Below are 13,429 nucleotides of genomic sequence, written 5' to 3' on the forward strand. Positions count from 1 at the left end.
TAGGTAAATTGGAGGTAGACACATTTTGCTCATCAGCTTGATCTCCAATTTGTGTATTGACTTGAGAGTTTTGATTTTCCACGTGTGCATCTTCATTGGCTTCCACGTGTTCTTCACTATTGCAATCAATGTCCAATTGCTCCATACCCTGTACAGTTTGATCTTTAAAAGATATGTCAGCATCATTAAATGATTTTTCAACTTGACAAATCTCCTGATCATTTTTGTTGCTTTGGGTTTCCTTTATATGAGCTTCATCAAATGTGACATGAATTGATTCTTCTACCACCATTGATTTCTTGTTCAATACTCTGAATGCTTTACTGGTAGATGAATATCCCAAAAATATTCCTTCATCTGCACGCTCATCAAAAGTCTTTAGATATGTTTTACCATTATTAAGAATAAAACATTTGATACCAAAAGTATGGAAATAGTTGAGTTTAGGTTTTCTCCCTTTCCATAATTCGTACGGAGTCTTATTGTAAGACTTATGTATCAAGCTCCGATTTTGTGTGTAGCAAGCGGTGTTGATTGCTTCAGCCCAATATCTTTTAGGTAGCTCGGCTGACGTAATCATCACTCGTGCGGCTTCTTTTAGCGTTCTATTTCTTCTTTCGGCTACACCGTTTTGTTGAGGTGTACGTGCAGCAGATAGTTGATGTAGAATTCCTTGGTAATTGCAGTAGGCTTCAATCACTTGATTCACGAATTCAGTTCCACGATCCGTTCGGATTTTTGCAATTTTCAAGTCTTTCTCATTTTGTAGCAGCTTCAGTAGCTCTGGCAACTTTTGCTCCACTTCATTTTTCTTTTTGAGAAATATTGTCCATGTGTACCTGGAAAAGTCATCAACAACAACTAGTGTATATTTCTTACCACTTAGACTTGCTGGGTCTACTGGACCAAATAGATCCATGTGTAGTAGATTTAGCGGTCTTGTTGTAGATTCTTGAGCTTTGGATTTGAAAGATGTCTTGACTTGCTTTCCTTTTTGGCAAGCATCACATATTTGATCTTTCTTGTAGACAATGTCGGGTAGACCTTCAACTAATTTGTTTCTTGCTAGCTTGTTGATAGTCTTGAAGTTTAGATGATTCGACTTCTTGTGTCATTCCCAATTTGTTGCGTGTGAGTTGTTTGCTAGTAGACACACTGATTCTTTTGTTGTGTTCCAATCCACAACGTACATATTTTTCTTTCTTATTCCTTCGAGAACAACTTCTCTTGTGGAATTATTTTTCACTTGGCACTTTTCTCTGAAGAACTCTACTAGATATCCTTTGTCACAAAATTGACTTGTACTTAACAAGTTGAATTTTAGACCTTCAACAAAGGATACATCTTCGATTTTCAAACCATTTCGAAATATTGTACCGATTCCTTTTGTTATGCCGTATCGTTCATTTCCACCGAATACGACTTTTGGTCCTTCGATATTTTTAAGATTCACAAGACTTGATTTATTTCCAGTCATGTGTCTAGAACATCCACTATCGAAGTACCAAACTTCCTGGAAATGAATTAAACATTTTTAGGTACCCAACTTGACTTGGGTCCTTGGGTGTTAGTCATTTTTGGTACCCAAATCCACCTTGTACTCACTGATCTAAGTTTAGGTGATTGGTAACCATTAAACACATTATAATCATATTTAATTTTTGAAAACATTTTTTGTGCCGGTTTTTGAAAATTGACTCGATTTCTTGGCACGTGGGATATAGATTGTTTGGGCCTGTGATAAGCATTAAATCTGGACTTAGTCCATGGTTTAATATTTCCAAACCAATCTTGTTTAGAGGGATAGAGTCTCCCTGCCCCAATCCTCGGATTTCTTCCCATTTTCCGATGAGGACTTTGTGCACTAGACTCATTGGTGTATTTCCATTTAGGAACAAACTTTTGTCTTTTAGTGTACTGTTTGGACGAAATATTGTTTCTTTGAGGCTTTGGTCCAACAGTGTTAATTTTGACATCAGTTTGGTAACCAATTCCTTGTCTCACTGTGCTTTCTTGACCTTTTACAAATTTTACTACTTGAATTTTATTACTTAAAGTAGTAGTAGAATTGGTCAATTTCTCGGAGGCTTGAGAACACGATGGATCATAACCAAGTCCGGTTTTATCACTTGAGGGTTTTTGCATATTTACCATTTTGTCCATTATTTTGGATGAATGCGTAAATGTTGCTATAACCTCTCTGAGGTTGTGTTCTCTCACTTCCCTTGATTTACACTCTTCTTGAAGACAAATAATTTTATCTTTCAAGTCTTTCACTTCAAGTAGAGCATTTTGCAATTTTTCAATTAATTGATCTTTTTCAAGAATCAGATGATTATTGCGCTCTTTGAGTTGAAAGTGAGTGTCCATTACGGTTTGACATTCTTCCATTAAGTGAAAGAGGGACTCTCTAGAAAATGAAGAATTAACAGAGTCATAAGATTTAGATGTTACCTCATTTTCTTCATGTCCATTAGCCATAAGACACATGTACTCGTGTGGTGTGTTGTTGGAGATGCTCATGCAAAACATTGCATTGTCATCCTTTGAGGTGTCACTTTCATCACTTGAAGATTCTTCTGACTCACTTATTTCAAGTGGGTCACTGATGAGTGCTTTTCTTCTTTCTTTTAATATTTTATCTTTGGGCTTGAATTCTTCCTGTTGAGGGTTAGTAACATTTGTGTACTGACTTTTACTCACCTTGGGATATGGACAACTTGCTGCAAAGTGTCCCGGTTTTCTACAGTTGTAACACAAATTTGAATCTTCCTCAATAATTTCTTTCTTCGAATTCTTCGTTGTATTCCATGATTTCCCTTGTGGATTTTTCTTGTAGTTGCTTCTCTTCATGAATTTCTTGACAAAGAGAGCAAATTGATCATTAGGCAATAATTCAACATTTTGTACTGACCTTGAGGTTGATGGTTGCTCGGCTATAAGCGCGTTGTTCTTTTCTTCATGATCTTCCTCTAATCTTGATTTCATCTCAAATTCATAAGCTTTTAGATCACTAAAGAGCTTATCAGTTGATAGGGTTTTTAGATCCCTATGATCTCTCATGGCTGTGACCTTCATGTCCCATGTAGATGGTAGACCACGTAGAATTTTAAGTGAGATTTCTTTTTGATTAATATCTTTTCCAAGATCATTAATCTCTCCTAAGATTTTGGCAAATCTTGTTTCCATGTCGGTAATATTCTCGCCGGTTAGCATTTTGAAATCCTCGAATTTCTTTAATGCTATAGTGAGTTTATTATCCTTTTCTTGTTCGTCTCCTTCACCAATCTGAATGAGCGTTTCCCATACTTCCTTCGCGGATTGACACTTTCGAACCTTTGGAAATATCGTGTCATCGATAGATTTAAACAAAATATCCTTGGCAATATTGTCCAAGTTATTTCTTGTTCTATCTTCACGAGACCATTCCACTTTCGGTTTTGGAATGTATTGCGGAGTCTCACTTGTTTGTTCAGATGAAGTGTTGACTTGCAAAATCTCAATAGGACCACTCGTAACCACTTCCCACATTTCATCATGTAATGCGGATAAATGTACCTGCATGCGAATTTTCCAATCGTCAAATTTTTCTAAGGAAAATAATAAATTTTGGGCAAGAGCATTATCTCTTTTCATCATCTTGATTTTTTCGAGATCTGTCTAGCAGTCAAAATTGACTCAAATAGACAACCGCTCTGATACCAATTGTTGGTCCCGATAGGGTGGTGAAAGTCTAGAGGGGGGGGTGAATAGACTTTCAAGCTTTTTCAAATTAAATAACTCTTCGGTTACTTCAACTCTAAGTAACAAGTAAATAGAGCAAGTTTGTACTGCACAGCGGAATAATAGTAAAGAGTTATGCCCAACTAGTAAATTAAGTATGCAAGTATAAGTAAGATAGATACAAATGATATGTAAAGTGACAGAGATATCTTGAATATATAAAGGAGATGATTCACTCAATATATAATAACAATATTCAAGATTGTAAATAAATATCGTGTCACGTCGTCCGTGTGACGAATGTTACATGCAGCACGTCAAACTTGCTTAGAATAAATTAGTATTTAAGCTCGAGAAGTTTGAGTCACATGCATACGTGAGGACACACTAAACCCGGATGATTAAGATTAACTGTGAATAGTAAATGGGTTAGTCGGATGAGATAGATAGATATAGCAAATAATGTAAGTGCGGTATGTAAATGAGAGAGGCAATTTATAGTGGTTCGGAAGTGGCGTAATCTTCCTAGTCCACTTTTCTCCTTTCACGTCTAGAAGAAATTCACTATTTTCCACACACAGTTACAATAGTGAATAAGTGCTACACAAGCACTTCTTCCAGATGTCTTGCACACAGCTACACCCAACTCCGAGTGTCTCGCACACAGCTACACTCAACTCCGAGTATTTCGCACACAGCTATACTCAACTCCGAGTATTTCGCACACAGCTATACTCAACGCCAACTAAGTGTCTTGCACACAGCTACACTTAGCAACTACGAGTGTTTTGCACACAGCTACACTCACTAGAGTATTTTGCACACAGCTATACTCTTTCTACAATTTACAAATACAAGGATTTGTATTTCTCTCTCCAACTAGATTTGAGACTATTCAGACTAAGTCTCTTAGAATATTTCGAGCACTAGCACTTTTGAATTTTGCACTTCTATCTCGTTTTTCTCTATCTCTTCTCACTTCATTTGTCTTCAAGTCTTCATGGCTTTTTATAGTCAATCAAATATATCCGTTGGAGTGGGATAATTTGATATTTGAAATTTGAATCTTCATAGCCTGATATTGTTGACAGTAGTAGATCTTCAATTTTGATTTTATTTGTCAACTTGCCTGACAAAGTAATTTTTTAGCACAACTTTGATTTTCTAGTTGTTTCTAAAAATATTACTTTAATTGTCAATTTGAATATCCAACGAATCTTTGAAATAAATTCATCTGATAGAATTTATTTTTAGGATAAGTTTTTATATTCATGCCTTCATAAATATTTTTCCGTTCTGATCAAATGTCTTTCAGGCAATTTTGGAGTCTTGTGGCATGTGGGTGGGCTTGGAGTAAATTCCTTCGAATTTATCCAATTTCTGATCATCTTGCTCTTTTGCCACAATGTGCTCCTTTGACTTGAACATCGTGCTCCTTGACTTTGAACATTGTGCTTCTTACGATACATTGTGCTCTTCTGACAACATTGTGTTTCTTAGACAACATTGTGCTTCTTAGGTGGCATTGTGCTCTTCTGACAGCATTGTGCTTCTTAGACAACATTGTGCTTCTTAGGTAGCATTGTGCTCCTTAGCAGCATTGTGCTCCTTTCAGATTTGGTCACATTGTGCTCCTTTAGTAAGCATCGTGCTCCTTCGGACACATTGTGCTCTTTTGAACACATTGTGCTCTTTTAGCACACATCGAGCTCCTTCAAAATCTGCCTTAAAAAAATATAAGTCCTTGGGGGGAATCAATCTCGGGTGTGATCGTTTAGAGTAAGAACCTCTACCATTTCACCGTTAGGCTCATCCGGTCATTCCTTGCAACGCCATTGCTTTATGCTTCTTTCACGGATGAATACTCGTAGGACCAAAATTAATTTCTCAAATCAATTTTGTTCTTCCTATGGTAGATTCCTTCTGATTTCAATATTCTGATTTATGATGCTTGTACTAAAGACTTAAAAACTAAGGGGATCTAAAGATACATTTGGCTCATCAAAACTTACAAAAATATTCCTATCACAACTGTTAACCAGGCTGGTAGAGACCGGTCAGGTATATAAATATTATATAGGATAAAGGTCCACTATACGGGCAGTTGAATGGGTTGAGAACCATCCCAACTGTTAACCAGGCTGGTAAAGATCGGTCAGGTATATAAATATTACATAGAGCTGCGGCTCATCGGTCGGTTGCGATCGACCCCTCCGTAGTGTGAGACGGGGCAGGGTGCTGCGGGGCCGTGTCAGAGCTATATGCGCTGACCCTCATGTATGGGCATGCGATTGGTCCTGTGGCGCCAACAAAGTGTGCTATGTGATGAAGTATGGATGAGTTGTTGATGTTATGAGTATCTTGGGGATGAGACAATGGGATTTATACCAAGGGATCGTATATGTTGGGTAATGATTATTAATTGTGCTTAGCTTATCTGTCTTGCCTGTTGTAAACTGCATATGCTGGGTATAACTTCTGTCTATGCTTAGCCCTATCTGTTGAGTCTATCCCTGTTTTAAAAGCTAGAGTTCGCAGGATATATCTTCATGTTCAAAATGGTTTTCTTATATATATATATATATATATATATATATATATATATATATATATATATATATATATATATATATATATATATTGTATTTCAACGCGTTGGAGTGGGTTACCAGCATCTCTCGCTGAACAGATATATTTGGCTTTCAGGCACAGAAGAGTAAGTCACTGGAGCACGCTAGAACTCGGAACGTAGAAGTAGATAGCTTCCCTTTCGGCCTGCGTGCCATGTTTATGCGTTACATTATTGAGGATATTAGTTAGTTAGCCTGTGCACCTGAGTTCTCTAGCTCAGGTGTGGCATAGCACCCCGTACACTTGTATTATGTTGTGGGATTTAATGAGATTTCACATTTATTTTATAAGTTTTAAATATCCTGAAAATCTGGGGTGGTACATCACCCCCTAAGTTGCAACCTTGAAAACTTTGATCCTAATTCCTAAATTCACTTTGTCCTCAGGTTTGAAACCCACTCTCTTAGCCCTTTAAACCTAATCGTTCCCAAAAACCCAGCACACATAAACATACAATTATACAGTTTCCCCGTAGAATGATTTCGCTATAGGACCACCGTACTACTTTGGACTCGTTACCCCGCAATGATTTCCAAGCTTCGGGGACGAAGCTTCTCGTAAGGGGGGGAGAGTGTAACACCCCGTGTTACGACCTTCAATCCCGGATTAATTATTTAATTAATCCCGTTAATAATAATTAAATATGATTTAATTCGGTTAGGTTTCCTTTAATTAATTAATAAGGTCCACCATGAACCGTAGACCCTTGCCTAAATTAGAGTCTTAAGCCTATTAGGAATAAAGAATGTAAACCCTTTACTATTCAGTTTCTAATTAGGAATCCTAGACCTAGTTATCCATTAGGAATAAAGGAAGTAGGCGTTTTACTATTCAGACTACGATTAGGATTCCCTTTAATTAATTAATATGGTCCACTATGGACCATGGACCCTTATCCCTAAAATAAGCCCTTAGTCCCATAAGGAATAGAATTAGTAAACCCATACCATTCAGACCCTAATTAGGAGTCTTAAATATATAAATAGGGATATAGGAGGCACCTAGATCTTTCACCACCATAATCTCTCACCACACAAGAAGTTCCAAGAATCCCTTAGAAGAAATCAAGAAAGAAGAAAGCTTAAAGAAAGAACCTTCATAGCCAAGGAATTTATTAAGGCTAAGAGGTAACCCATGTCTCAACAAAACCTATTTTCATAGCTATGATTCCCCTCTTAGGATTTCCCCCATATTCTTGTGTATTGATGATTTGTGATATTATTATTGATGATTGGTGGGATGATTCCATGGGTGATCTTGATGATGAAAGGTTCTTGATAATTATGGTGTTCTTGATGATTATGACGTTCTTGATGATTATTTGATGTTCTTGATAATTGTAGGATGTTCTTGATGTTTATGTGATATTCTTACCGAATCTTGATATTAGAAGATGAATTGTGTCCTTGTTGATTTAAAAATGATTAGAACCCTAGGATTGTATCGTATGGAATTATTCTTGGTATATTGGGTGGGAATTCGCATGATTGGGTGATTGATTATGTTTAGAAAAGCATGATAGGTTATGTGTCATATGTTTCTCGATCTTTGATCCGTTAATTGTCAACGTGTGTTATCAATTGCGTTTGAAAGTGTCTAAGCATGGTTTCGGGTTCCACAAAGGTTCCCGGGGCATTTTTGGTGAAAAAGAGTCAGTGGGGGGTAGGTGGGGGTAGGGGACCCGCCACCTACCCGCGGCCAAAAAGGGGAGCTCCGGCAGCGGGCGGGCAGCTGCCCGGAACAGTAAATACCGGCGGGCAGCCGGCGGGTGACCCCCACCCACCGGCTACCCGCTGGTTTGTACCCCACATCGGGATCCCGGCTTCCCCGTTTGATGTTCCCCAACCCCCGTGGTGTCCCAACTGGCTCCGTCTATCGTGTCTATGTCTAGTTTGATTTTCGGGTACCATTTGTAGGTCGTATGAGTCTTATATATTGCATGCTAGTTGAATTGGTATCCCGTTGACCTAGGTGAAAGAAGTATGAACCCCTTAGGACTATTCTTACTATGTGAAGGATCACGCATAGGTTTTGTTATACGTTTTCTCCCCCTTCCCAATGTGTTAATGTGGGTTGCATGTGCTTGCTATGTGTTATGTGTGCATGTTACCCCGACTTGGTTGAGATCAATCGGGCTATACGGGCAGTCGGATGGGCTGAGAACCATACCGGCTGTTAACCAGGCTGGTAGAGACCGGTCAGGTATATAAATATTATATAGGACTGAGGTCCACTATACGGGCAGTCGGATGGGCTGAAAACCATACCGGCTGTTAACCAGGCTGGTAGAGACCGGTCAGGTATATAAATATTATATAGGACTGAGGTCCACTATACGGGCAGTTGAATGGGTTGAGAACCATCCCAACTGTTAACCAAGCTGGTAAAGACCGGTCAGGTATATAAATATTATATAGAACTGCGGTTCATCGGTCGGTTGCGATCGACCCCTCCGTGCTGTGAGACGGGCAGGGTGCTGCGGGGCCGTGTCAGAGCTATATGCGCTGACCCTCATGTATGGGCATGCGATTGGTCCTGTGGTGCCAACAAAGTGTGCTATGTGATGAAAGTATGGATGAGTTGTTGTTATGCGTATCTTGGGGATGATACTATGGGATTTGTACCGGGGATCGTATATGTTGGGTTATGATTATTAATTGTGCTTATCTTATCTGTCTTGCCTGTTGTAAACTGTATATGCTTGGTATAACTGCTGTCTGTGCTTAGCCCTATCTGTTGAGTCTATCCCTGTTTTAAAAGTTAGAGTTCGTAGGATATATCTTCATGTTCAAAATGATTTTCGTATATATATATATATATATATATATATATATATATATATATATATATATATATATATAGCTATATGTATTGTATTTCAACGCATTGGAGTGGGTTACCAGCATCTCTGGCTGAACAGATATATTTGGCTTTCAGGCACAGAAGAATAAGTCACTGGAGCGCGCTAGATCTTGGAACGTAGAAGTAGATAGTCTCCCTTTCGGCCTGCGTGCCATGTTATGCAGTTACTACATTAAGGATATTAGTTAGTTGGCCTGTGCACCTGAGTTCTCTAGCTCAGGTGTGGCATAGCACCCCGTACTCTTTATGTTGTGTTTTTGGAAATTAATGAGATTTCACCTTTATTTTATAAGTTTTAAATGTCTTGAAAATCTGGGGTGTTACAATAACAATCAAACCATCCCTATCTCATCACATAGCACACTTTGTTGGCGCCACAGGACCAATCGCATGCCCATACATGAGGGTCAGCGCATATAGCTCTGACACGGCCCCGCAGCATCCTGCCCCGTATCGCAACACGGAGCGGTCGATCGCAACCGACCGATGAACTGCAGCTCATCATAATGTTTGATCGCAACCAAACAGTGGACCGCAGCCCAAGAGTAGTCATCTGACCGCAACCAGGAATATGAACCGCAGCTCATGTAAAACGTTTGATCGCAACCAAACGGTGGACCGCAGCCCGAGAGTGTAAATCTGACCGCAGCCAGCTTCTGAACCGTAGCTCAGGAATAACCAATTTGATCGCAACCAAATTGGGGTATCATGCACACATAACACATAGCAAGCACGTGCAACCCACATTAACACATTGGGAAGGGGAGAAAACGTATAATGAAACCTATGCGTGGTCATCCACAAACTAGGAATAATCCTAAGGGGTTCATACTTCTTTCACCTAGGCCAACGGGATACCAATTCAACTAGCATGCAATATATAAGACTCATTTATCCTACGAACGGTACCCGAAACATAAAACTAGACTTAGGCACGATAGACGGAGTCCGTTGGGACACCACGGGGGTCGGGGGAACATCAAACGGGGAAGCCGAAATCCCAAAGTGGGGTAAAATCCAACGGGTAGCCGGTGGGTGAGGGGTCACCCGCCGGCGTCGTGGTTCCGGGCAGCGGGTGCCCGGCGGGCAGTCGCCTGCCCGCCCGCTGCCGGCGACTTCAACGTTGGCCGCAGGTCGGTGGCGGGTCCCCTACCCCCCCCCCCCACTGATTCTTTCATCACAAAAACGCCTCGGGAACCTTAGTGGAACCCGGAACCATGCTTAAACACTTTCAAACGCAATTGATAACAACACGTAGACAATTAACGGACCAAAAGTGGGAAACATACGGCACATATCCTATCATGCTTTTCTAAACAAATTTAATACCCGAACATTCGAATTCCCACCCAATACATCAAGAATAACACCACACGAATTTCACGATACGACCTAGGGCTCTAGACACATTCAATTTAACAAGAATGGCACATAATCATCAGGAAACTAGGTTCCATCAAGAATCACACAATCATCAAGAATCCCTTTTTCATCAACAAGATTATCAAGATCGCACATGGAATTATAACACCAATCGTCAAGAACAATATACGAATCATCAATACACAAGAATATGGGGAAATCCTAAGAGGGGAATCATAGCTATGAAATTAGGTTTTGTTGAGACATGGGTTACCTCTTAGCCTTAATTAATTTCCTTGGCTATGAAGGATCTTTCTTTAAGTCTTTCTTCTTTCTTGATTTCTCCTAGGGGAATTCTTGGAGCTCCTTGTGGGGTGAGGGATTATTGTGGTGGGGGTTCTAGGTGCCTCCTATGTTCCCCTATTTATATATTTAAGAGTCCTAATTAGGGCCCAAATACTACAGGCTTGCTAACTCTATTCCTTTTAGGACTAGGGGTTGGGTTTAGAGATGAGGGCCCACGGACTATGGTGGGCCTTTTCCCAATTAATAATTGTAATTTAATTCTTTCTTTGGGTAATTGGTTAAGTGATTAATTGGTTTTAGGGATCATAACACGGGGTGTTACAGCTACCCCAACCTTGTACCTTCAAGCCAACCATTACCTCCAAGATCCCCTGTACAGCCAAGTCCAACCTTATTCCGCCGGGACCGTCGTCCCCCACCTATAACCACCAACGAACCACCACCAATCACGGCAACACATGCCCGGATAACACATGTTATCCCCCAATCACGTGGACCCATCACTCAGGCCACAACTCCATAATCACGTCACGGCCACCACGAGGACCGCTGCAATACTTTGGTGACTAGTGTCCCATACCACTAATCGTGCAATCTAGGTAGAGTCACACACGCACCACCACTCACATGAGAGTCAAACAACGGATTACAACGAAGGTATGAAACATACTCAATCAAGGAACGGGTCGCAACCCAACGACAACAACGATGAATAACACAAGTTATCATCAACCAAACAGAAAGTACAAACAACACACACGCTAGCAAGACAACCAAATCACGGGGAACAAATCCCAACATCACCACAACCATGTACCCGCGGGTGGACCCACGGGTAGTGCCCCACCCGTGGTCCCGCCCGCGGGAACAATATCCCACGAGGCTGTGTACCCGCGGGTAGGCCGGCGGGTGGTGCCCCGCCCGCCGTTCCGCCCGCGGGAACATACCTGTTCCACAACAAATCCCTTCAGGGATTTTCTTCTCCAAACACAAATTCAAGTCTAAAACATGCCAAATCTCACCAAACACAGCAAAATGACTTGAACCAAGGAAAATGCCAAGCAATGGCACAAAGGAACCCTAAACACAAGCTCTAGATATGCAATATCACAAGATAAATGTATAAACCCTCACATTTCATAGCAAAACACAAGTAGAATCCAAGAAATCACATATAGGTAAGCAAAATAGGTTTTGTAGAGCATGGGTTACCTCTTGAAGACCAAAAGACTTCTCTAACACCACAACAAGCTCTCCACTAGGCTCACTTCTCAAACCCACTTCAAGATCAAACCAAACAATCATAAAGACCTCACCTTTAAGAAAAAGACAACTAATATGGAACCAAAAAGACTAGACAAGCTTAGATCTCACCCTTCTAGATGCCCAAATAGGTGAAAGGTTGAATCTTGGAAGCAAAACTTGGAATCTTGACAAGGGTCTCAACTTGGCTTGGAGAATAAGCTACACTTCTATTCTAGAGAGAAGGTAGAGATATTTTTCTAGGAATTGTAAGGAATGAAATGAAGAAGTCTTCTAGGTTAGGATACAATACTAACTCTTGGTGAAAAGACAAGGCTACCCTTACTAACCCTTAGAAAGTGTAAGGAACAAGGGAACTCCCCTCTAAGCACAAGGTACAACACAACTTAAAGATTGACTAGTCAAATACTAGTCCTTGAGTATTAAAAATCAGGATTTTAGGAATCAATTCCTCAAAAGAAATAGAATTAATTACTCAATTAATTCATGGATTGGAGTGTGGATTTTTGGGGTGTCACACACGGACCTAGAGGAGGGCCGTTGCCTAGTACTGGTGCACCAACAGGGCTCTAGGGGCAGACCATGAAGAGTCCCGCCCCAGGTCCCTCAGTATTGTCTGTGAAGGATTTTGTGCAGTGGTCGGGCCCTTGTGGCTCTGCTACGTGTCATTTCGGACCGAGTGTTACGGGCCCTTGTGGCTCGGCTCCTCGAGATCATCTTGACACACGTTTTGGCTTTGATTTCGTTGAAATTGGATTAAGAACAAGTATGCTATTAATGATGTATTGAACAAATTGTTACACAGTGCATATTTTGCTAAGTTCACTGTGTTTGAGAAATTGTTGATTTAGTGATCAGATAATGTTTTTATTGAGTAAAGAAACATGATTCTTTGAGAATATGATTTATTATGAAAGTATGACAAAATTGTATTATTTGATCAATGAGAACAGAAACATATTTGCTGAGTGAAATGTATAGAAATTGCTATGTTGCAAACCGAGCATGATGATATATTTTTGAATACTTCATGTTAGTTTACACATGATTTAGAAGCATGTTATAGAGCATTTTGACATTTCACATGAGTCGTATTTCAAAGATGCATAAAGGGCCAACGTGAGTCCAAGAATACTTTCAAAAACCATAAGCATGTGGTATACATTCTTTGATGCGTTGAGAAGTAGTAGAATTGTTGCATGCATGAGATTGATGCATGAGAGATATATTGGAGGATACCGTTTGGACTATGCTCCTCTCGGGAGATATTTATGGACATTGC

This window comes from Ipomoea nil, unplaced genomic scaffold (genome assembly GCF_001879475.1).
Source record: "Ipomoea nil cultivar Tokyo-kokei standard unplaced genomic scaffold, Asagao_1.1 scaffold2779, whole genome shotgun sequence".
In the NCBI taxonomy this organism is placed as follows: Eukaryota; Viridiplantae; Streptophyta; class Magnoliopsida; order Solanales; family Convolvulaceae; genus Ipomoea; species Ipomoea nil.